The sequence below is a fragment of the Pelophylax lessonae genome (genome assembly GCF_965119305.1).
Source record: "Pelophylax lessonae genome assembly, chromosome: 3".
Taxonomy (NCBI): Eukaryota; Metazoa; Chordata; class Amphibia; order Anura; family Ranidae; genus Pelophylax; species Pelophylax lessonae.
In genome coordinates, this window is record NC_138770.1 from 406051972 (window position 1) to 406079370 (window position 27399).

The 27399-nt window shown below is 44.5% G+C and overlaps 1 protein-coding gene across 1 annotated transcript in view; it reads right to left on the reverse strand.

Annotated features, from left to right (window-relative positions):
* TRAPPC3L (trafficking protein particle complex subunit 3L) overlaps window positions 1–27399 on the reverse strand; it is a 132819-nt gene that overhangs the window by 26916 nt on the left and 78504 nt on the right. The gene's annotated exons all lie outside the window — the stretch shown is intronic.

The following is a 27399-nucleotide window of genomic DNA, read 5'->3' on the forward strand; positions in this document are numbered from 1 at the left end:
TTGTACCTTTATTAAATGTAACCATATTGCTACACTTAGAGGTGTCTCTCTTCTCTTTTAGGGCTCTTTCACACGGCCGCTCCGTGTGTCTGCAAATCATCCTATTTTTTTGCGGATGATTTGCGGACATAATGTAAGTCTATGGCATTGCGGATGTCAGCGGAATACCATCCGCTGACATCCGATTTTCCTCCTTTCAGTTGTGTTCCGTTTTTTGGAATGGAACAGAACCCTATTTTTCCTCCGTTCAAAAAAACGGAAAGGAAGGAAAATCGGATGTCAGCGATGTCATCCGCTGACATCCACAATCCCCATAGACTTACATTATGTCCGCATATCATCCGCAAACGGATGGGATGATATGCGGACATACGGAGCGGATGACACAAATGTCATCTGCTCCGTGAAAAAAAAAGGTCTCGCAGCGGAGCTTTCACACGGCCGTGTGAAAGAGCCCTTACACTCAGTTGTGACTAGGGATGATGGAACTTTTGAAAAGTTCGGTTCGACCAGAACACCTGAATTTCCTGAAAGTTCGGTTCGGATTCCAGAACCCCATTGAAATCAATGGGACCCGAACTTCTGGAATCAAAAAACACAATTTTGAAGCCTTAAAACCCAATAAATGCCCCTAAAAAGTGCCTAGGGTTCTGGGTCATGCCCCAGGGACTATTAATCACACAAAAAAAGTTCTTAAAAATTGTCATTTTTGATAGAGAGCCAATTATTGAAAAAATTATTGAAAAAAAAAATGAGATTTCTTCGGATTTAGCGTCTGGGGGGTCTAAAAGTGTACCTGTGAAGTTTCAGCTCTGTAGCATGTCCAGAACCAGAAAAAAAAAGTTTGTTTGTATTAGAATTAATATAGAACAGGGATATGGCTCCGCTATTTTCACACCTTGCCGGTTTTGTAGCAAGCGTTTTTTTGGGCATTTTTTGGGGTTTATTGGAGGCAGGCATAACATCAGAACTTCTGTGTAGGGGTATATATACACACACATGTATGTATATATACGCATACACATATATAGGTGTGAAAGTAGCAGAAACCTATGCTTGCGCTAATGAAATAATTAACACCCATATGGCTTCTCTGCTATAACACCTATATGTGTGTATGTGTATAAATACATATAAGTGTGTGTGTGTATATATACCCCTATACAGAAGTTCAGATGTTTGCCTGCCTCCAAAGACCCCAAAAAAATGCCCAAAAAAAACACCTGCAATAACACACCTGGGCGTTTTTTTTTGGCGCCGGCGTTTTTTTGGGCATTTTTTGTGGGTCTTTGGAGGTAGGCAAAACATCTGAACTTCTGTATAGGGGTATATACACACACACTTATATGTATTTATACACATACACACATATAGGTGTTATAGCAGAGAAGCCATATGGGTGTTAATTATTTCATTAGTGCAAGCATAGGTTTCTGCTATTTTCACACCTATATGTGTGTATGTGTATATATACATACATGTGTGTGTGTGTATATATATACCCCTACACAGAAGTTCTGATGTTATGCCTGCCTCCAAAGATGCCCAAAAAATGCCCAAAAAAACGCCAGCTACAAAAACGCCCAGGTGTGTTTTTGCAGCAGGTGTTTTTTTTTGGGCATTTTTTTGGGGTCTTTGGAGGCAGGCAAAACATCTGAACTTCTGTATAGGGGTATATATACACACACACTTATATGTATTTATACACATACACATATATAGGTGTTATAGCAGAGAAGCCATATGGGTGTTAATTATTTCATTAGCGCAAGCATAGTGTTCTGCTACTTTCACACCTATATATGTGTATGTGTATATATACATACATGTGTGTGGTTATATATACCCCTATACAGAAGTTCAGATGTGATGCCTGACTCCAAACATGTGCTCAAAAAAGCCCTATAAACGCCTGCAGCAAAAAGCAGGGTGACAGGGGCAAAGCCATATCGCTGTTATATAAGTGTTCTAAGAGAAACGATCTTTTCTCTATAGCGGTCACCCTGACATGGAAGGGTTTTGTCACCCTGCCATAGCAGTCAGAGTCAGTTTACCCTACACTACACTACGGTCACCCTGGCACGTAACACTTTCCCTACAGAAACTAGATTTTTGAATCTAACTAAAGTGGAAAATAGCACCCTAACTACACTAGATATCCCTTTCCTCACACTAATAATTGCTAAATGACACTTTGAGAGCAGAAGTAACAGAACTGCTTCCACTCTCTTCCACGTCCCTGTATTACAATGCTAGGAATTTGGCGGGGCTATCTTATATACTGGGGGGTGTATTCACTAATAATTGGCCTCTGGACCCCCTAGTCACTCCAATCACATTCCTAGCATTCTCCTGCCCCCCTCAATTGGCTTTTACTGATGGTTTTGGTCCAATCACGGGCTTTTAAAGCTCATTTCCTGTCCCATTGCATTTTGGTCGGTTCTGGTTGCCGAATTCCGAACTTTTTCAGCAAAAAGTTCGGAATTCGGCCGAATTTCGAACACCCAATGTTCGGGTCGAACCGATGGTCGACCCGAACCGTTCGATCATCCCTAGTTGTGACATGACACTACTTGTATATCAAGACATCGCTTGTTTATCAAGTCAAGATTTATAAAAAAAAATTTGCTTGTCTTGCAAAATGCTCTCAAACCAAGTTTCTCTCAATCCAAGGTTCTACTGTATGTACAGCTTATGCTACATTAGTGTGATGGTCAGTGGAAAGAATTCACCTTTCACTTGTGATCATTAAGAAGAATTCCCTAATTACAGATAGCTAAAATAGTGTCTGAAAGGCAGAAATTGCTCATTGGTCAGAGAATCCCTAGCAAAAACTGGAGGAACCCTTGGGTTCCATGAAACACAGGTTGAGAAACCCTGTACTACAATACATTATCAAGCAACTGGCCCAGCTTCCGCTTGAATATGATTGACCTAATCTAAACCAAATTTGGGCATGCATGTGTACATACTAAAATATAGGGCCAAGCTTTCAAAATGCACAAAAAACAAATGACTACATCTATAAACGTATACATCCAGCTACATCCACTGTTCTGCCTATTCAGTATCTGAATAGATATCGATCAGTTGCTGAATGCAGATGCATTTCATACTCAGCCTGATTAATAGGAAATTATACCTAAAACTGCGTAATCTGCATAATCATTGTGCAATGTATATATGTATTATATATTCCACTATTAATTAGATTTTGTACATGAATTATGAATTAGGAAATCCAAAAAATAATGTATAAATAATGCCAGCTAATATTTATAAACCATATATATTATGCTATGCCAAATGTTGTGTGGTCTATGAATCTGACCTTCAAGGTTTTCTCAGAATCTATTCTGTAAGAAATCTTTACAATGACTGCTTTGTAAGACAAGTAACATTAATATTTTATGTGATCCTGATCTGAAAAATAAAAAAAATGATGCATGATGTATTTTCAAAGTAAAATTATGCATTTTGCATTTAAACACTGCTAAAAGATATCACCTACTGAGATTATATCTGCCTTGTACTTATATCTACCTTGTACAATAATGATGTGTAATAAAATTGTATAACATGTAAGATGGAACACTTCACTGAGTTTTATGGTCAAATTTTTGGAATGTACATGTTGATAACACTGTGTGGTTAGAAAACAACATATATGGAGGATCCTGGAGCAAGAATTAAGATCACTGCATGTCACATTGATTTTTGAGGCCATCACAGACAAGGTTTAGCAAGTAACTAGAGTACATTTGCTATATGATGATGATGATTTTATTTATTTATATAGCGGTGACAATTACATATTGCACCTATATGGATTTCCTCTGGGTACTCCAGTTTCCTCCCACACTCCAAAGACATGCTGGTAGGTTAATTGGCACCTATCTAAAATGGACCTAGTATGTGCATGTATTAATGTGAGTTAGGGACCTTAGAATGTAAGCTCCTTGAGGGAAGGGACTGATGTGAATGTACATTATATATGTAAATTGCTGCGTAAATTGACGGTGCTTTATAAGTAACAATAATAAATAAATAAGTTAAACCTTATGTACATGCCAATCTAACCTTTTCCAGAATGTAAATAAGTACCATTTAATTCAGCAAATGACCCCCCATTTATGAATGAAAAAGTCAAGCTTAAATAGCAGAAAAGAAAGTTTCAGTTAGCAGTTATTAGTATGACAGAAGTGCTAAAGGGGGTGTTAAGTAAGTTTCCAAATTTGTATAAGGTCACATGTTCCAATGAGTTAAGCTACGCATGCACAGTATGTAGAGGTCACAAGATGCCTACTAATATACAGTTATATGCATGTCCAACTATATTAAGTGAAAATCATCATATGAGTAAGTGTATTTCGTTCTGTCTATTCATGACTCATGAGCAATGTAAGAGTACCCTAAGAGCCCATTCACACTACCGCGGCACGACTCTGTACTACTTCGGGGGCGACTTGTGAAGTCCCGTGCACCGCGACTTCGGCGCGACTTGCACGGACTTCATATAATGAATGTCTATGCAAGTCGCTCCGAGGTCGCCTCGAAGTAGTACAGGACCCTTTTTCTAAGTCGAAGCGACTTGTGTCGCTCCTATTAGAACGGGTCCTGTAGCAGTAAATGGACCGCGAGTTGTCAGGCTGACAAGTCGCCTGACAAGTCGCGGTAGTGTGAATGGGGGCTAAACCCAACCACAGTAAAGCTGGATACACATTATACAACTTTCTTTAGTTTTTTCCTTTAGATTTACCAAAACCATATAATATGAGGTCAAACCTAAACATTTTCAATTTGTATGCAATCAGGCAGGCCCTTGCACTATATAGTTGAAAGTAAATCTAAAGGAAATCTAGCAACAAAAGTTGCATAGTGTGTATCCAGCTTAAGAGTTAGTTCAGTAATATAGCATACCCTTGTTGATGTACCCGGGAGCGGACTAACAGTTATCTGACATTGCAGACTTGTCCTCTACCTTCCCAGACTATCTCTACAGTATATTCCTCTAGTGCTGGGCTCTGATTACATGCATCATACTTCTGAGCCTAGAAGAGAGCATTGTGGGAACTGTAGTCTCCTAAACAGAGATCACTGAACTGCAGAGCTATCCATGGACTACACCTTCCAGCAAGCTATCTGCTCCAGGGGACAATTGTAGGAGAGACTATAAAGGGATCTGCTGACCAGGCCCACGCTGTCTTGCTTCCCAGGATCCATTGAGTGTGCACCACTTCGCTGCTGTGTGAGAGAATCACAGCCTACCACGTGGCACACAGCCTTCTGCAGCTCCAGCCCAGGTGGGAGAGGTGCCGCCCCCTACACCAGGGGTACCCCAAGCAGCAGATTGCATCGGAGTCGTGTGACTTACTGAAATCGGCAGATTATAGCCATTTCAGCCTGTTTGCAGTATGGAAAATTGACTCTGACTGTTCTTCAAGCAGCAATTAAAGGTTCTCAGGATTGATGAGAGGGCACTTGCCCAAATTCCAGTTACCAGCTACTAATACATCACTTTGAACACTGAATAAAGACACCATATACCTGGATTACTAAAAGGATTACTGTAATGTTCCGGTACCTTTGGTACCCTAAATTACACTTTCCACAAGTGTATGCGCCCCACCATTTACTTTTGGAAAGGTGCGCATACACCTTTAAGACTGGAGCTGTCATCACTCAGCGCCGGACTAGATGGCTATTTAAGGCGTCGGTTCTCACTCACATGTGTTCGTTCAAACACCCTTACTTGGATGCTAACCTTGCTTGAAGCTTCCATGCTTGCAAGCTTACTTCGCTGACGGAACCTCGCTGCGCTGATCCCTTTATCCCGCTACTGGATCATCCGCCTCTCCTGAACCACCCTTCGGCTGTATCGCTAATAGTGCTAAGTACCCCGCAGGGGAATTCTCTATAAACTTATACTAAGCTTACACTATCTAGCTCTGCATAGTAAAGACTGTTTATTACATCTGCATAAACTAGATTGCTAGCTCTTGAGACTACTGCTACTTTTCTGCACTGGGTTGATCTCTTTTGTATGTCCACCTGCTATTCTATCATCTGCTGTCATACAACATTGCTAAACCTTCCTGCATCCATCTGCTACTGTCTCACCTTCAAGTGTCTATCACCTATCACCTCCACTCAACCTATCCCTCAAACTTCATCATTGTGTTACCACATACATAAAGTCATTCTAGGAACCAGCTTGCTAATTGTGTGTATTTACTGGCTGAAATAAGACCTTCCCCACATGATGAGTCATTGAGGTTGGGAATGGTATCTCAGCATATCTCTTACATGACTACTGACGTGGAAACTATTTCTGCAGCTGAAAATCCACATCATATAAGAAACGCAGGAGCGTTACAGATTGAACGAACCTAATATGGATTCAGCAGAAATAACCACTCAGGTGACACAATTAAAACAGCAAGTATCTGCGTTAATACACGCACTTGCTGAATTAAAAGAAGACAATCAGGCTCTGTCGCAGCAGGTAATTAGACTGACACAACTTACCTCTGCTCAGTCCCCTGAACCCAAGATAAATCCCCCTTTGGTATTTACAGGCGATCGCAAAAAATTCGCGAATTTAAAAACGCATGTGAGTTACTTTTTTTGCTAAAACCTCGTACCTACCTTACTGATCACATTAAGGTTTGTACTATTATTTCTTACCTATCAAGCGATCCTCGAGCCTGGGCAGATTCTCTTTTTGAGAAAAACGACCAGCTTCTCAACTCCTATGCCTTGTTCCTGGCAGAGCTCACTAGCCTATATGATGACCCCAATAGGCAGATTACTGCTGATCTTCAGTTAAGATCCTTGAAACAAGGAAGGAGGCCTGTAGAAGACTTTGTCGCAGAGTTCAAGAGATGGACCCTTGATTCAGAATGGAATGATGCATCTCTGAAAACCCAATTTAGGCTTGGCCTATCAGAAGCCGTTAAGGACGAGCTCGCCCGAGCGGATCTGCCAAAAACCCTGGATGCATTAATACAACTCAGTATTACCATAGATAGAAGACTACGAGAAAGAAAGGCTGAAAAGATGGGAATGCCATTATCCGTTTCCTCTCGGAGTCTGGCCGTTGACCCCGTTCCTATGGAGATAGGAACCATACGCCCACCGCTATCAACTATGGAAAAAGCCAAAAGACGAAATGAAAATCTCTGCTTGTACTGTGCATCCCCGGATCACAAGATAAACGTCTGTCCCCTAGTCAACAAAAAGAAGGGTGAGTGTTCACATGTCTCCCTAGGAGGATTGACAACTTCATTCATTAACCCCTACATTTCTGTTTTTTTGACATTACAGTGGGACCAGAACAGGATTACTACTAAGGCCATGATTGACACAGGATCTTGTGGAAATTATATGGATATATGTTTTGCTGCTTTAAATAAAATTCCTATTATTTCTAAACTCAAACCTGTCTCAGTAAGTCTTATTACCGGTGTTCCGTTATCCTCTGGTCCGATCACCGATCAGACACAAGCACTTCTAGTCACTATTAACGAGTCTCATAGAGAGACTTCTACCTTCGATTTAATACCATCACCCCACTTTCCCATTGTGTTGGGACTTCCCTGGTTGCACACACACCAACCAACCATAGATTGGAAAAAACGGTCCTTGACCTTCCCTTCTTGTTATTGCGAGGAAACGTGTAACCTCCCGTTTTCCGGGAAGATTCTGTCTGTGGTGACAGATGAGATTGCACCACTATGTTATCAGGATCTTTCTGAGGTTTTTCTTGAGAAAATGCTCAAGCATTACCTCCTCATCGAGACTATGATTGTAGCATTGATCTACTCCCAAATAGCAAATTGCCGTTCGGTCATGTTTATCCTCTTTCACAGGATGAACTTGCCCATCTCAAAACCTATTTGGATGAGAACTTGGAAAAAGGTTTTATTAGACCTTCCACTTCTTCCACAGCAGCAGGACTCTTTTTTGTTCGCAATAAAGATTCAAGTCTCAGACCTATCATCGACTACAGGAAATTGAATGCTATCACAATAAAAGATCGCTATCCTCTACCGCTTATCCCTGAGCTCATTGAGCAGGTGCGTGGAGCTACCTATTTTTCAAAATTAGACCTGAAAGGAGCATACAATCTCATTCGAATCCGTGATGGACACGAGTGGAAGACTGCATTCAGAACTAGATACGGATTGTTCGAATATCTTGTGATGCCATTCGGCCTATGCAATGCCCCTGCAGTTTTCCAACGATTTATAAACGATATTTTTAAAGACTTACTAGATGACTGTGTTGTGGTATATCTGGACAATATACTTATATATTCACGGACCCTGTCTGAACACATAAGACATGTAAGACTTGTATTATCGAGATTGCTTGCACATAATCTTTATGTGAAGCTGAAGAAATGCTTGTTCCATAAAGATGAGGTACTCTTTCTAGGCTACATCATATCCAAAACAGGAATCGAGATGGACATGAGTAAAATATCCTGCATTCAGGATTGGCCTACACCAACTACACGCAAGGCGCTACAGCGATTCCTGGGATTTTCAAATTTCTACAGGAAGTTCATAAAAAACTTTTCTGCTATTGTGAGACCCCTCACGCAGCTCACTAGCATAAAAATACCATTTAAATGGTCAGAAGAAGCAAATAAGGCTTTCCACTTGTTAAAGACAAGGTTTACTTCCGCTCCCATATTACGCCATCCAGACCCATCCCTCCAATACATTCTGGAGGTAGATGCGTCAAACATGGCAGTAGGAGCAATACTCTCCCAACGACCTACCCACACTTCACCACTTCATCCAGTCGCTTTTTTTTCTAAATCCCTGAGCAGTCCCGAGATAAATTACCCCGTGGGTGAAAAGGAACTGCTTGCTATAAAATTGGCTCTGGAGAATTGGCGACATTTACTCGAAGGCACCCAACTACCAATAATTATATACACGGACCATAAAAACCTCCAATATCTTGAGACTAGCAAAACTCTCTCGCACCGACAGGTAGGATGGTCACTATTCTTTCTAAGGTTTAACTTCCTAGTGACTTACACACCTGCAGATAAGAACAAAAAGGCGGATGCACTATCACGACTACCTGAAGAAAACTACTTTGAAATCCCTTCCGTTCCTATAATACCTCACAAACGCATTATTGGAGTTGTCCGTTCCTTAAAGGAAGAGGTTCTGCATGGTATAAGTTTGGATTCACCCCCACCACAACTAAATACTGATGCAGAAGGCTTCCTCTACTACAACGACAAACTTTACATACCACCTACCCTACGCACCAAGATCTTGGAATTATCGCATGATGTGCCTATGGCAGGACATATGGGTATGACAAAGACTTTCAATTTGATTTCTCGACAATTCTGGTGGCCTGACATGAAAACATCTATACAAAAATTCGTCTCTTCATGCAATGTCTGTGCCAGGTCCAAAATTGACACTACGAGACCATCCGGTCTACTATGCAGTCTACCAATACCCCAAACTTCATGGGAGGTTTTGTCATTGGACTTCATCGTAGAATTGCCTCCTTCCAAAGGATTTAATACCATCTTGGTGTCAGTGGACCATCTGACAAAGATGGCACATTTCATTGCTATTCGCAGACTACCTTCGTCCAAACAAACGGCAGAACTCCTGATGAAACATGTCTTCAGATTACATGGTATCCCAAAAACTCTTCTGTCTGACCGTGGATCCCAATTTATTTCTAAATTCTGGCAAGAACTATGTCACATACTACGGATTGAGCGGAAGCTCACTTCTCCTTACCATCCGCAGACCAACGGACAGACTGAAAGAGTCAACCAATGCATCGAGCAGTATTTACGTTGTTACACTTCTTACCAACAGGATGATTGGTTGGATCTTCTCCCCCTGGCAGAATTTGCCTACAACAACGCAACTCACAGTACAACCAAGCAGAGTCCGTTCTACTTGAACTATGGGTTCCATCCCTCTATTCTCCCTCCACGCATCCTTCCTTCAAATAACCCAGTAGCCTCAGACTATCTTACCCAAATAAAGGATTCTCTGGGTTTACTAAATACTACCATTGCACACGCTCACAGTCAACAAAAGAAGTACTATGATCTTCGTAGAAGACCTTCTCCACAGTATACTATCGGGGACCTCGTTTGGCTCTCAACAAAAAACTTGAGACTGAAGATCCCTAGCAAAAAGCTTGGACCTCTGTTCTTGGGACCTTTCCCAATCAAGAAACTTATTGGAAAAGCTGCAGTGCAGCTTACATTGCCAATGGACCTAAAAATCCATCCCATTTTCCATGTGTCGCTACTAAAACCCCATGTTCCGGACCAAGGAATAAGGCCTAATATTCCACCTCCCCCTCCTGTACAAGTTGAAGGTGGAGAAGAATACGAGATAAAAGAGATTCTGGATTCTCGTATGTACAGAAGAAGACTTCAGTACTTGGTTAGATGGAAGAACTATGGGCCCCAAGACGACACCTGGCTAAACACCTCTGACATACATGCCCCTAGATTAATCCGCAATTTTCATGCGAGATACCCAGACAAACCAGCTCCAGAGGCCTTCAGGAGCAGGCCTTAAAGGGGGGGTATTGTAATGTTCCGGTACCTTTGGTACCCTAAATTACACTTTCCACAAGTGTATGCGCCCTACCATTTACTTTTGGAAAGGTGCGCATACACCTTTAAGACTGGAGCTGTCATCACTCAGCGCCGGACTAGATGGCTATTTAAGGCGTCGGTTCTCACTCACATGTGTTCGTTCAAACACCCTTACTTGGATGCTAACCTTGCTTGAAGCTTCCATGCTTGCAAGCTTACTTCACTGACGGAACCTCGCTGCGCTGATCCCTTTATCCCGCTACTGGATCATCCGCCTCTCCTGAACCACCCTTCGGCTGTATCGCTAATAGTGCTAAGTACCCCGCAGGGGAATACTCTATAAACTTATACTAAGCTTACACTATCTAGCTCTGCATAGTAAAGACTGTTTATTACATCTGCATAAACTAGATTGCTAGCTCTTGAGACTACTGCTACTTTTCTGCACTGGGTTGATCTCTTTTGTATGTCCACCTGCTATTCTATCATCTGCTATCATACAACATTGCTAAACCTTCCTGCATCCATCTGCTACTGTCTCACCTTCAAGTGTCTATCACCTATCACCTCCACTCAACCTATCCCTCAAACTTCATCATTGTGTTACCACATACATAAAGTCATTCTAGGAACCAGCTTGCTAATTGTGTGTATTTACTGGCTGAAATAAGACCTTCCACACATGATGAGTCATTGAGGTTGGGAATGGTATCTCAGCATATCTCTTACATGACTACTGACGTGGAAACTATTTCTGCAGCTGAAAATCCACACCATATAAGAAACGCAGGAGCGTTACAATTACCACTAGTCAGAACAAGGTGCCCTGGCTGCATTGATTGTCTATTACTGTGCCACATCTTGGAATTCTTGGTTTCTTTGAGCTCCAACTGCCTGTGAAGATAATTGCAAGGCCTTGCATTCTGAACACTGCTATGTTATTGCTCTTAAAGGGGACACGCTACTGGTATTTATTTTACTTCATCTCTCATTAGGATAAAGGTAGTATAGGCTGGCCTGGGGTTCCTATTTAGCAGTAGTCTTAAGCCCAGCAATCAATAGCTTTCTTAAGAGATCCACTTATTTACTGTCTGGTATTGTGTACATTGGTATCATTTACTGGTCATTGCTAATTGTCATTTATCTGCTTTAAGGACTATTTCAACCGAGTCTTGGCTGTTTATCCAGGACTTGGCTGACTAATACCCTTTTCAAGTCTTTTCTCTTGATTAAGAAAATTTGAGAGAGTTAAAGCAATCTGCATTGTGTCAGTGTGTAATTTAAAGGGATACACAGCATGTCTGAGCCTAGAGTGTCAGGAGGGCTGGAAAAATCACAGGGTCAAGGCGGCACAGAAGAACATGCAACTACAAGCAACCACCAAGGGGGCAGTGCTACATTCATATACATTTCTTTTTCCTGTGCCATGTAATTTTAAATTTGTTCAGTCTATATTAATTTTGGCATCAAACAGAAAGGTGTTCAGTTATACAAAATCATACTAATCACACTAAATATGAGTGAGCAGCTTATAAAATGTTATATTATGCAAGTAAGAGTATTTAGCTGAAAACTTCATTGTACCATATCAAAGGGGAATATCCCATATTATTATTAAGATGAAAGAAACAAATAGACAGGTCAGCTGCAAACTGGCGGAGAGCAGTTTATGGGTTAGGTGTAACAGGAATAAATGAAAAAATGAATACGATAATTACAGTGAGTACAAACATTGAAGCCCATTATGGATTAAACTTTGGATTACAGTCACATTCACATTTACTAGATGAGATCAGATGTACAGGCGTGTGAATTCTTGTAACCAAATTTTTTTTTTAGCGTCTGTTTTATTGATTGCATTATCATTTTGTATCAATATTTCATGCTTTACTCGTTCCAACTAACACAACAGCTGAAGCAGTGAAGTATCTAAATTTTCAGAAATTTTTTCAAACACCGCAGACTCAATTCAAAAAGCGAAATCACCAGGACAATGATCCTTATCCTCAAAAAAATGACAGATATTTTTAGCTGAGTAGGATAAAATTTAAAAAAGGACAGTGCCTAAAATAGATCCTTATTCCTGTGTAAAGTTTTGTAAATTTAGCTTATCAGCTTGGTAAATGCTCCCTTGTAAAATAGGGCAGGCTTCATCCCTTCTTTTCTGCCATGTGCAGCAGATAATTTGAGGCCGGGCCAGGACAAGGCGGGGTGGGAGAGACAATGCTAATACGGCAACATTTTTCCCCACAACACTAATGCAGTGGCATCTTTTGCTTTAATGACACCACTGATGCAGGGGCATTCTTTCCTTCCAGAGACACCACCAATGCAGGAATACAGTTTCCTTACAGTAAAACGAACCAACGCAGAAACATTTTTTCCTTCCAGTGACATTACCGAAGTAGGACAGTTTGTGCACTGCTATTAAACTCTTTCGTTTGCTATGATGTGCCACAAACATTGGCACTATTTTAGTGAATGCCACAACCATTACATACAGTATCTCATAAAAGTGAGTACACCCCTCACATTTTTGTAAATATTTTATTATATTTTTTCATGTGACAACACTGAAGAAATGACAATTTGCTACAATGTAAAGTAGTGAGTGTACAGCTTGTATAACAGTGTAAATGTGCTGTCCCCTTGGCTATGTCTGTAAGCATACATCAGTCAGGCATTGGTCTTACTGATTTCCAAGTGACCTCCAAGGCGGAAAGGCTGCCCTGCTTCACCAGGCTGTTCTCTCATATCTCTCTTCCTAACAGGGTGATTCCCATACTACTCTAACAGGGCCCTCTCTCTCACACTATTCTCAAAGGGAGCTTTCTCAAACTAATTTAAAAGGGCGCTTTCTCACACTACTTTAACAGGGTGCTCTCTCTCACACTATTCTAACAGGGCTCTCTCTCACACTACTCTAACAGGGTGCTCTCTCTCACACTATTACAACAGGGCGCTCTCTCACACTATTCTAACAGGGCTCTCTCTCACACTACTCTAACAGGGTGCTCTCTCTCACACTATAACAACAGGGCGCTCTCTCACACTGCTCTAAAAGGGTGCTCTCTCACACTGTTCTAACAGGGTGCTCTCTCACAGTGGTCTAACAGGGCGCTCTCTCACACTATTACAACAGGGCGCTCTCTCACACTATTCTAACAGGGCTCTCTCTCACACTACTCTAACAGGGTGCTCTCTCTCACACTATAACAACAGGGCGCTCTCTCACACTGCTCTAAAAGGGTGCTCTCTCACACTGTTCTAACAGGGTGCTCTCTCACAGTGGTCTAACAGGGCGCTCTCTCACACTACTCTAACAGGGCGCTCTCTCACACTATTCTAACAGGGCGCTCTCTCACACTATTCTAACAGGGCGCTCTCTCACACTACTCTAACAGGGTGCTCTCTCACACTGCTCTAACAGGGTGCTCTATCTCACACTATTACAACAGGGCGCTCTCTCACACTGCTCTAAAAGGGTGCTCTCTCACACTGTTCTAACAGGGTGCTCTCTCACAGTGGTCTAACAGGGTGCTCTCTCACACTGTTCTAACAGGGTGCTCTCTCACAGTGGTCTAACAGGGTGCTCTCTCACACTGTTCTAACAGGGTGCTCTCTCACAGTGGTCTAACAGGGCGCTCTCTCACACTACTCTAACAGGGCGCTCTCTCACACTACTCTAACAGGGCGCTCTCTCACACTATTCTAACAGGGCGCTCTCTCACACTATTCTAACAGGGCGCTCTCTCACACTACTCTAACAGGGCGCTCTCTCACACTACTCTAACAGGGTGCTCTCTCACACTGCTCTAACAGGGTGCTCTCTCACACTGCTCTAACAGGGCACTCTCTCACACTACTCTAACAGGGCGCTCTCTCACACTATTCTAACAGAGCGCTCTCTCACACTACTCTAACAGGGCGCTCTCTCACACTGCTCTAACAGGGCGCTCTCTCACACTGCTCTAACAGGGTGCTCTCTCCCACTACTCTAACGGGGCGCTCTCTCACACTACTCTAACAGGGCGCTCTCTCACACTGCTCTAACAGGGCGCTCTCTCATACTATTCTAACAGGGCGCTCTCTCACACTATTCTAACAGGGTGCTATCTCACACTACTCTAACAGGGTCCTCTCTCATACTATTCTAACAGGGCGCTCTCTCACACTATTCTAACGGGATGCCCTCTCATACTATTTTAACAGGGCGCTCTCTCATACTATTCTAACAAGGTGCTCTCTCATACTATTCTAACAGGGCGCTCTCTCACACTACTCTAACAGGGCGCTCTCTCACACTACTCTAACAGGGCGCTCTCTCACACTGCTGTAACAGGGCGCTCTCTCACACTGCTCTAACAGGGTGCTCTCTCACACTGCTCTAACAGGGTGCTCTCTCCCACTGCTCTAACAGGGCGCTCTCTCACACTACTCTAACAGGGCGCTCTCTCACACTACTCTAACAGGGCGCTCTTCCACACTATTCTAACAGGGCGCTCTCTTACACTACTCTAACAGGGCGCTCTCTCACACTGCTCTAACAGGGTGCTCTCTCACACTGCTCTAACAGGGTGCTCTCTCCCACTACTCTAACAGGGCGCTCTCTCACACTACTCTAACAGGGCGCTCTCTCACACTTCTCTAACAGGGCGCTCTCTCATACTATTCTAACAGGGCGCTCTCTCACACTATTCTAACAGGGTGCTCTCTCACACTACTCTAACAGGGTGCTCTCTCATACTATTCTAACAGGGCGCTCTCTCACACTATTCTAACGGGATGCCCTCTCATACTATTTTAACAGGGCGCTCTCTCATACAATTCTAACAAGGTGCTCTCTCATACTATTCTAACAGGGCGCTCTCTCACACTACTCTAACAGGGCGCTCTCTCACACTACTCTAACAGGGCGCTCTCTCACACTGCTCTAACAGTGCGCTCTCTCACACTGCTCTAACAGGGTGCTCTCTCACACTACTCTAACAGGGCGCTCTCTCACACTACTCTAACAGGGCGCTCTCTCACACTACTCTAACAGGGCGCTCTCTCACACTATTCTAACAGGGCGCTCTCTCACACTACTCTAACAGGGTGCTCTCTCACACTGCTCTAACAGGGTGCTCTCTCACACTGCTCTAACAGGGTGCTCTCTCCCACTACTCTAACAGGGCGCTCTCTCACACTGCTCTAACAGGGCACTCTCTCATACTATTCTAACAGGGCGCTCTCTCACACTATTCTAACGGGATGCCCTCTCATACTATTTTAACAGGGCGCTCTCTCATACTATTCTAACAAGGTGCTCTCTCATACTATTCTAACAGGGCGCTCTCTCACACTACTCTAACAGGGCGCTCTCTCACACTACTCTAACAGGGCGCTCTCTCACAGTGCTCTAACAGGGCGCTCTCTCACACTGCTCTAACAGGGCGCTCTCTCACACTGCTCTAACAGGGCGCTCTCTCCCACTACTCTAACAGGGCGCTCTCTCACACTACTCTAACAGGGCGCTCTCTCACACTACTCTAACAGGGCGCTCTCTCATACTATTCTAACAGGGCGCTCTCTCACACTATTCTAACAGGGTGCTCTCTCACACTACTCTAACAGGGTGCTCTCTCATACTATTCTAACAGGGCGCTCTCTCACACTATTCTAACGGGATGCCCTCTCATACTATTTTAACAGGGCGCTCTCTCATACTATTCTAACAAGGTGCTCTCTCATACTATTCTAACAGGGCGCTCTCTCACACTACTCTAACAGGGCGCTCTCTCACACTACTCTAACAGGGCGCTCTCTCACACTGCTCTAACAGTGCGCTCTCTCACACTGCTCTAACAGGGTGCTCTCTCACACTACTCTAACAGGGCGCTCTCTCACACTACTCTAACAGGGCGCTCTCTCACACTACTCTAACAGGGCGCTCTCTCACACTATTCTAACAGGGCGCTCTCTCACACTACTCTAACAGGGTGCTCTCTCACACTGCTCTAACAGGGTGCTCTCTCACCCTGCTCTAACAGGGTGCTCTCTCCCACTACTCTAACAGGGCGCTCTCTCACACTGCTCTAACAGGGCGCTCTCTCATACTATTCTAACAGGGCGCTCTCTCACACTATTCTAACGGGATGCCCTCTCATACTATTTTAACAGGGCGCTCTCTCATACTATTCTAACAAGGCGCTCTCTCATACTATTCTAACAGGGCGTTCTCTCACACTACTCTAACAGGGCGCTCTCTCACACTACTCTAACAGGGCGCTCTCTCACACTGCTCTAACAGGGCGCTCTCTCACACTGCTCTAACAGGGTGCTCTCTCACACTGCTCTAACAGGGCGCTCTCTCCCACTACTCTAACAGGGCGCTCTCTCACACTACTCTAACAGGGCGCTCTCTCACACTACTCTAACAGGGCGCTCTCTCACACTATTCTAACAGGGCGCTCTCTCACACTACCCTAACAGGGCGCTCTCTCACACTGCTCTAACAGGGTGCTCTCTCACACTGCTCTAACAGGGTGCTCTCTCACACTGCTCTAACAGGGTGCTCTCTCACACTGCTCTAACAGGGCGCTCTCTCCCACTACTCTAACAGGGCGCTCTCTCACACTACTCTAACAGGGCGCTCTCTCACACTACTCTAACAGGGCGCTCTCTCACACTATTCTAACAGGGCGCTCTCTCACACTACCCTAACAGGGCGCTCTCTCACACTGCTCTAACAGGGTGCTCTCTCACACTGCTCTAACAGGGTGCTCTCTCACACTGCTCTAACAGGGTGCTCTCTCACACTGCTCTAACAGGGTGCTCTCTCACACTGCTCTAACAGGGTGCTCTCTCCCACTACTCTAACAGGGCGCTCTCTCACACTACTCTAACAGGGCGCTCTCTCACACTGCTCTAACAGGGCGCTCTCTCATACTATTCTAACAGGGCGCTCTCTCACACTATTCTAACAGGGTGCTCTCTCACAGTGGTCTAACAGGGTGCTCTCTCAAACTATTCTAACAGGGTGCTCTCTCACACTACTCTAACAGGGTGCTCTCTCCCACTACTCTAACAGGGCGCTCTCACACTACTCTAACAGGGCGCTCTCACTACTCTAACAGGGTGCTCTCTCACACTTCTCTAACAGGGCGCTCTCTCATACTATTCTAACAGGGCGCTCTCTCACACTATTCTAACAGGGTGCTCTCTCATACTATTCTAACAGGGTGCTCTCTCACACTACTCTAACAGGGTGCTCTCTCATACTATTCTAACAGGGTGCTCTCTCATACTATTCTAACAGGGCGCTCTCTCACACTATTCTAACGGGATGCCCTCTCATACTATTTTAACAGGGCGCTCTCTCATACTATTCTAACAAGGTTCTCTCTCATACTATTCTAACAGGGCGCTCTCTCACACTACTCTAACAGGGCGCTCTCTCACACTGCTCTAACAGTGCGCTCTCTCACACTGCTCTAACAGGGTGCTCTCTCACACTACTCTAACAGGGCGCTCTCTCACACTACTCTAACAGGGCGCTCTCTCACACTATTCTAACAGGGCGCTCTCTCACACTACTCTAACAGGGTGCTCTCTCACACTGCTCTAACAGGGTGCTTTCTCACACTGCTCTAACAGGGTGCTCTCTCCCACTACTCTAACAGGGCGCTCTCTCACACTATTCTAACGGGATGCCCTCTCATACTATTTTAACAGGGCGCTCTCTCATACTATTCTAACAAGGTGCTCTCTCATACTATTCTAACAGGGCGCTCTCTCACACTACTCTAACAGGGTGCTCTCTCACACTACTCTAACAGGGCGCTCTCTCACACTGCTCTAACAGGGCGCTCTCTCACACTGCTCTAACAGGGTGCTCTCTCACACTGCTCTAACAGGGCGCTCTCTCCCACTACTCTAACAGGGCGCTCTCTCACACTACTCTAACAGGGCGCTCTCTCACACTACTCTAACAGGGCGCTCTCTCACACTATTCTAACAGGGCGCTCTCTCACACTACCCTAACAGGGCGCTCTCTCACACTGCTCTAACAGGGTGCTCTCTCACACTGCTCTAACAGGGCGCTCTCTCACACTACTCTAACAGGGCGCTCTCTCACACTGCTCTAACAGGGCGCTCTCTCATACTATTCTAACAGGGTGCTCTCTCACACTACTCTAACAGGGCGCTCTCTCACACTACTCTAACAGGGCGCTCTCTCACACTACTCTAACAGGGCGCTCTCTCACACTACTCGAACAGGGCGCTCTCTCACACTGCTCTAACAGGGTGCTCTCTCATACTATTCTAACAGGGCGCTCTCTCACACTATTCTAACGGGATGCCCTCTCATACTATTTTAACAGGGCGCTCTCTCATACTATTCTAACAAGGTGCTCTCTCATACTATTCTAACAGGGCGCTCTCTAACACTAGACAAAGACAATAAACCCCTTTACACACACACGGAAGCCACTTCTACGTGTTTCAACAGGAACATGCACCATTCCAAATAGTGTTGTGTGGTGAGCTGCAGTGTTGGGTGAGGAAGTGTGCAAGTGAGGAGGTGCAGAAAATAGGGAAGAGCTCCCTAGACACTGAGAGGAGTTACTGATGTTTGGCTGCTGACTAAGCGATGATGCCTCCTAGCAGAGCTACCAGCTAAAAGAAAGTTCAGGGTGGATCCTTGAATGGGCACACAGCTTGGTGCTCACATTTCATAATGATGAGCTGGAGAAGTCACAGTTAGAAGGACCACAACACTTATTGAATACAATGCACCCGAGGGGAGCATTCAACATTGCCCCCTGCAAAAGGTAAAAGCGTATAGATCAGTGGTTCTCAATAGGGTTGAGCGGACACCTAGATGTCCGTGTTCGACGGGTTCGGCCGAACTTTAAAAAAAAGTCCGGGTCCGTGTCCCGGACTTTTACCGAACTTTTCCCGGACACCGAACCCCATTGAAGTCAATGGGGACCCGAACTTTAAGGCACTAAAATGGCTCTAAAACACCAAAGGAAAGGGCTAGAGTGCTGCAAATGGCAGCAAAACGTAATTAAGAGCATGGCAAGTGCTCTGCAAACAAATGTGGATAGGGAAATAACTTAAAACAACAAAAAAAAACAGAAAAATAAAACAATGTTCTTCTTCATCTCTGAAGGACGAGGCCCATATGGAGTAGGAGGGAGGTTGAGGTGGTGGTGGATGTGGCGGTGACATAGGCGTGCGCACAGGGTGTGCTGGGTGTGCCTGGGCACACCCTAATCACCTAGGGCACATAGCATTGCCAGTGAGGAGATGGGAAAGATCTCCCTGGGACCTGCTCTGCTCTATTTCTCCTTGCCTACAGGTACATGGCCCCGATACATTACTCTCCCTGCTGGCAAACACATGCATGTGTATTTCAACTTTGGGGTGCACACCTTAATGCAATAGGCTGCGCACACCTATGGGCGGTGTAGGTGGAAGCGGCGGTGGAGGAGGACCAGGGCCGGATTAACAGCATCATGGGCTTGGTGCTGAGGATTTTGAAGGGTCTTAAGGGCCGTGCCTTGCCATGCACCCAGAGGAGGAAGGGTGCAGCCATGCATGCCTAATTCAACATGGGATGCTGTCTCTGAAGCCCATAAACACATCCATGCATCGCCAACTGTCCCTCCTTGTCCGGCCTTCACGCTGTGTGGGGAGGTTCTGAGGGTGCTGCCTGGGGAAGCGAGCATAGAAGCCAGACTTCTGTGTTTACAAGTGACAGAAGAGCGGTAACAGTGAATATGGCCAACCCGGGGCCTATATAAAAGGTAGGGGCCTGGAGCTGCAGCTCCAATAGCCCCTACATTAATCTGGCCCTGAGGAGGAGGACGAGGTAGCCAACACTGCTTCTTTTCAAAAATTTTAAATGAGGGTACACCCCAAAAGAGTGAGAAAGAGCAAAAATGGAACAATGGGTGGGTAAGGTCGGTATCCATTGCTATTCTGCATAAGGTACGGAAAAGTCCCGTGGGATCCATGCCTGGTTCATTTTAATGAACGTGAGCTTGTCCACATTGTCTCTGGACAGGCGGCTGCGCTTGTCTGTTATAACGCCCCCAGCCGTGCTAAATACCCGTTCAGATAATACACTGGCTGCAGGGCACGCCAGCACCTCCAAGGCGTAAAGGGCAAGCTCAGGCCATGTGCCCAATTTGGAGACCCAGAAGTTGAAGGGGGCAGACCCGTCATTCACTACATGTAGGCGTGTGCACACATACTGCTCCACCATGTTGGTAAAATGCTGCCTCCTGCTAAGACGTTCCATCTGAGCTGCTGGTGCTGCTGTTTGTTGTGGCGTGCTGACAAAGCTTTTCCACATTTCGGCCATGCTAACCCTGCCTTCTGAGGTGCTGGCGGTGCCCTGGTTGCGTTGGCGACCTCCTCCTCCTCCTCCTCTGCCTTGTGCTTCCACTGTGGCCCCGCTGTCAGATGGGAATGCCAGCAGCATGGCGTCTACCAGCGTGCGCTTGTACTCGCGCATCTTGCGATCGCGCTCCAGTGAGTGAATTAAGGACGGTACGTTGTCCTTGTAACGGGGATCCAGCAGCGTGGCCACCCAGTAATCAGCACAAGTTAGAATGTGGGCAACTCGGCGGTCGTTGTGGAGACACTGCAGCATGTAATCGCTCATGTGTGCCAGGCTGCCCAGAGGCGACGAAAGGCTGTCCTCTGTGGGAGGTGTATCGTCCGTGTCCTCTGTATCCCCCCAGCCACGCACCAGTGATGGCCATGAGCTGGCCTGGGTGCCACCCTGCTGTGAACATGGTTCCATCTCCTCCTCCAGCTCCTCCTCCTCCTCATCCTCCTCATCCTCCAGAACTGTGCCCCTGCTGGACAATTGTGTCCCTGGCGTTTGTGTGTGCAGGAACCCACCCTCGGAGCCCCTTGCGAATGACTGCCCTGAAAGCCTTTGAAATGTTACCTCTTCATCCTCCTCCTCCTCCTCCTCATCCTGTGCCACATCCTCTTCCATCATCGCCCAAATTGTTTTTTCAAGGAGGCATAGAAGTGGGATAGTTAAGCTGAGAATGGCGTCATTGCCACTGGCCATGTTGGTGGAGTACCCAAAACAGCGCAACAAGGCACAATATATGCAAATGTCAAATATGCAAACTATGCCGCAATTTAATGTTTTTTACACCAAAAGGGTGTGTATTGAATAGCGGAATAGGATAAAAAACTGTGTATCTCACACGTACAAACACAGACTAGGCCCGATTAAATTTTTTCCTACCCTAAAGGGAGGATGAGGAAGAGGAGTATGGAACATGCAGCACCCTCAAATCTTCAGAAGTATGAGATGAACCCCAAAAACTTGGAAAGGTGGATCTCTCTCACACGTACCAACACAGACTATCCCCCAATTTAACTGATCCCCAAAGGTTTTTGATTAAATAGCGGAATAGAAAATATGATCCAAAAAAAGTGTATGTATATCACACGTACACAACCACACTAGGCCCCAATTACTATTGTTTGTACCCCTAAAAGGCTAGATGAGGAGTAGGGGGGGTATGGAACAGGCAGCACCCTCAAACCTTCAGAAGTATGAGATGAACCCCAACAACTTGGAAAGGTGGATCTCTCTCACACGTACCAACACAGACTATCCCCCAATTTAACTGATCCCCAAAGGTTTTTGATTAAATAGCGGAATAGAAAATATGATCCAAAAAAAGTGTATGTATATCACACGTACACAACCACACTAGGCCCCAATTACTATTGTTTGTACCCCTAAAAGGCTAGATGAGGAGTAGGGGGGGTATGGAACAGGCAGCACCCTCAAACCTTCAGAAGTATGAGATGAACCCCAACAACTTGGAAAGGTGGATCTCTCTCACACGTACCAACACAGACTATCCCCCAATTTAACTGATCCCCAAAGGTTTTTGATTAAATAGCGGAATAGAAAATATGATCCAAAAAAAGTGTATGTATATCACACGTACACAACCACACTGGGCCCCAATTACTATTGTTTGTACCCCTAAAAGGCTAGATGAGGAGTAGGGGGAGTATGGAACAGGCAGCACCCTCAAACCTTCAGAAGTATGAGATGAACCCCAACAACTTGGAAAGGTGGATCTCTCTCACACGTACCAACACAGACTATCCCCCAATTTAACTGATCCCCAAAGGTTTTTGATTAAATAGCGGAATAGAAAATATGATCCAAAAAAAGTGTATGTATATCACACGTACACAACCACACTAGCCCCCAATTACTATTGTTTGTACCCCTAAAAGGCTAGATGAGGAGTAGGGGGGGTATGGAACAGGCAGCACCCTCAAACCTTCAGAAGTATGAGATGAACCCCAACAACTTGGAAAGGTGGATCTCTCTCACACGTACCAACACAGACTATCCCCCAATTTAACTGATCCCCAAAGGTTTTTGATTAAATAGCGGAATAGAAAATATGATCCAAAAAAAGTGTATGTATATCACACGTACACAACCACACTAGGCCCCAATTACTATTGTTTGTACCCCTAAAAGGCTAGGAGTAGGGGGAGTATGGAACAGGCAGCACCCTCAAACCTTCAGAAGTATGAGATGAACCCCAACAACTTGGAAAGGTGGATCTCTCTCACACGTACCAACACAGACTATCCCCCAATTTAACTGATCCCCAAAGGTTTTTGATTAAAAAGCGGAATAGAAAATATGATCCAAAAAAAGTGTATGTATATCACACGTACACAACCACACTAGGCCCCAATTACTATTGTTTGTACCCCTAAAAGGCTAGATGAGGAGTAGGGGGGGTATGGAACAGGCAGCACCCTCAAACCTTCAGAAGTATGAGATGAACCCCAACAACTTGGAAAGGTGGATCTCTCTCACACGTACCAACACAGACTATCCCCCAATTTAACTGATCCCCAAAGGTTTTTGATTAAATAGCGGAATAGAAAATATGATCCAAAAAAAGTGTATGTATATCACACGTACACAACCACACTAGGCCCCAATTACTATTGTTTGTACCCCTAAAAGGCTAGGAGTAGGGGGAGTATGGAACAGGCAGCACCCTCAAACCTTCAGAAGTATGAGATGAACCCCAACAACTTGGAAAGGTGGATCTCTCTCACACGTACCAACACAGACTATCCCCCAATTTAACTGATCCCCAAAGGTTTTTGATTAAATAGCGGAATAGAAAATATGATCCAAAAAAAGTGTATGTATATCACACGTACACAACCACACTGGGCCCCAATTACTATTGTTTGTACCCCTAAAAGGCTAGATGAGGAGTAGGGGGAGTATGGAACAGGCAGCACCCTCAAACCTTCAGAAGTATGAGATGAACCCCAACAACTTGGAAAGGTGGATCTCTCTCACACGTACCAACACAGACTATCCCCCAATTTAACTGATCCCCAAAGGTTTTTGATTAAATAGCGGAATAGAAAATATGATCCAAAAAAAGTGTATGTATATCACACGTACACAACCACACTAGGCCCCAATTACTATTGTTTGTACCCCTAAAAGGCTAGATGAGGAGTAGGGGGGGTATGGAACAGGCAGCACCCTCAAACCTTCAGAAGTATGAGATGAACCCCAACAACTTGGAAAGGTGGATCTCTCTCACACGTACCAACACAGACTATCCCCCAATTTAACTGATCCCCAAAGGTTTTTGATTAAATAGCGGAATAGAAAATATGATCCAAAAAAAGTGTATGTATATCACACGTACACAACCACACTAGGCCCCAATTACTATTGTTTGTACCCCTAAAAGGCTAGATGAGGAGTAGGGGGGGTATGGAACAGGCAGCACCCTCAAATCTTCAGAAGTATGAGATGAACCCCAAAAACTTGGAAAGGTGGATCTCTCTCACACGTACCAACACAGACTATCCCCCAATTTAACTGATCCCCAAAGGTTTTTGATTAAATAGCGGAATAGAAAATATGATCCAAAAAAAGTGTATGTATATCACACGTACACAACCACACTAGGCCCCAATTACTATTGTTTGTACCCCTAAAAGGCTAGATGAGGAGTAGGGGGGGTATGGAACAGGCAGCACCCTCAAACCTTCAGAAGTATGAGATGAACCCCAACAACTTGGAAAGGTGGATCTCTCTCACACGTACCAACACAGACTATCCCCCAATTTAACTGATCCCCAAAGGTTTTTGATTAAATAGCGGAATAGAAAATATGATCCAAAAAAAGTGTATGTATATCACACGTACACAACCACACTAGGCCCCAATTACTATTGTTTGTACCCCTAAAAGGCTAGATGAGGAGTAGGGGGGGTATGGAACAGGCAGCACCCTCAAACCTTCAGAAGTATGAGATGAACCCCAACAACTTGGAAAGGTGGATCTCTCTCACACGTACCAACACAGACTATCCCCCAATTTAACTGATCCCCAAAGGTTTTTGATTAAATAGCGGAATAGAAAATATGATCCAAAAAAAGTGTATGTATATCACACGTACACAACCACACTGGGCCCCAATTACTATTGTTTGTACCCCTAAAAGGCTAGATGAGGAGTAGGGGGAGTATGGAACAGGCAGCACCCTCAAACCTTCAGAAGTATGAGATGAACCCCAACAACTTGGAAAGGTGGATCTCTCTCACACGTACCAACACAGACTATCCCCCAATTTAACTGATCCCCAAAGGTTTTTGATTAAATAGCGGAATAGAAAATATGATCCAAAAAAAGTGTATGTATATCACACGTACACAACCACACTGGGCCCCAATTACTATTGTTTGTACCCCTAAAAGGCTAGATGAGGAGTAGGGGGAGTATGGAACAGGCAGCACCCTCAAACCTTCAGAAGTATGAGATGAACCCCAACAACTTGGAAAGGTGGATCTCTCTCACACGTACCAACACAGACTATCCCCCAATTTAACTGATCCCCAAAGGTTTTTGATTAAATAGCGGAATAGAAAATATGATCCAAAAAAAGTGTATGTATATCACACGTACACAACCACACTAGGCCCCAATTACTATTGTTTGTACCCCTAAAAGGCTAGATGAGGAGTAGGGGGGGTATGGAACAGGCAGCACCCTCAAACCTTCAGAAGTATGAGATGAACCCCAACAACTTGGAAAGGTGGATCTCTCTCACACGTACCAACACAGACTATCCCCCAATTTAACTGATCCCCAAAGGTTTTTGATTAAATAGCGGAATAGAAAATATGATCCAAAAAAAGTGTATGTATATCACACGTACACAACCACACTGGGCCCCAATTACTATTGTTTGTACCCCTAAAAGGCTAGATGAGGAGTAGGGGGAGTATGGAACAGGCAGCACCCTCAAACCTTCAGAAGTATGAGATGAACCCCAACAACTTGGAAAGGTGGATCTCTCTCACACGTACCAACACAGACTATCCCCCAATTTAACTGATCCCCAAAGGTTTTTGATTAAATAGCGGAATAGAAAATATGATCCAAAAAAAGTGTATGTATATCACACGTACACAACCACACTAGCCCCCAATTACTATTGTTTGTACCCCTAAAAGGCTAGATGAGGAGTAGGGGGGGTATGGAACAGGCAGCACCCTCAAACCTTCAGAAGTATGAGATGAACCCCAACAACTTGGAAAGGTGGATCTCTCTCACACGTACCAACACAGACTATCCCCCAATTTAACTGATCCCCAAAGGTTTTTGATTAAATAGCGGAATAGAAAATATGATCCAAAAAAAGTGTATGTATATCACACGTACACAACCACACTAGGCCCCAATTACTATTGTTTGTACCCCTAAAAGGCTAGGAGTAGGGGGAGTATGGAACAGGCAGCACCCTCAAACCTTCAGAAGTATGAGATGAACCCCAACAACTTGGAAAGGTGGATCTCTCTCACACGTACCAACACAGACTATCCCCCAATTTAACTGATCCCCAAAGGTTTTTGATTAAAAAGCGGAATAGAAAATATGATCCAAAAAAAGTGTATGTATATCACACGTACACAACCACACTAGGCCCCAATTACTATTGTTTGTACCCCTAAAAGGCTAGATGAGGAGTAGGGGGGGTATGGAACAGGCAGCACCCTCAAACCTTCAGAAGTATGAGATGAACCCCAACAACTTGGAAAGGTGGATCTCTCTCACACGTACCAACACAGACTATCCCCCAATTTAACTGATCCCCAAAGGTTTTTGATTAAATAGCGGAATAGAAAATATGATCCAAAAAAAGTGTATGTATATCACACGTACACAACCACACTAGGCCCCAATTACTATTGTTTGTACCCCTAAAAGGCTAGGAGTAGGGGGAGTATGGAACAGGCAGCACCCTCAAACCTTCAGAAGTATGAGATGAACCCCAACAACTTGGAAAGGTGGATCTCTCTCACACGTACCAACACAGACTATCCCCCAATTTAACTGATCCCCAAAGGTTTTTGATTAAATAGCGGAATAGAAAATATGATCCAAAAAAAGTGTATGTATATCACACGTACACAACCACACTGGGCCCCAATTACTATTGTTTGTACCCCTAAAAGGCTAGATGAGGAGTAGGGGGAGTATGGAACAGGCAGCACCCTCAAACCTTCAGAAGTATGAGATGAACCCCAACAACTTGGAAAGGTGGATCTCTCTCACACGTACCAACACAGACTATCCCCCAATTTAACTGATCCCCAAAGGTTTTTGATTAAATAGCGGAATAGAAAATATGATCCAAAAAAAGTGTATGTATATCACACGTACACAACCACACTAGGCCCCAATTACT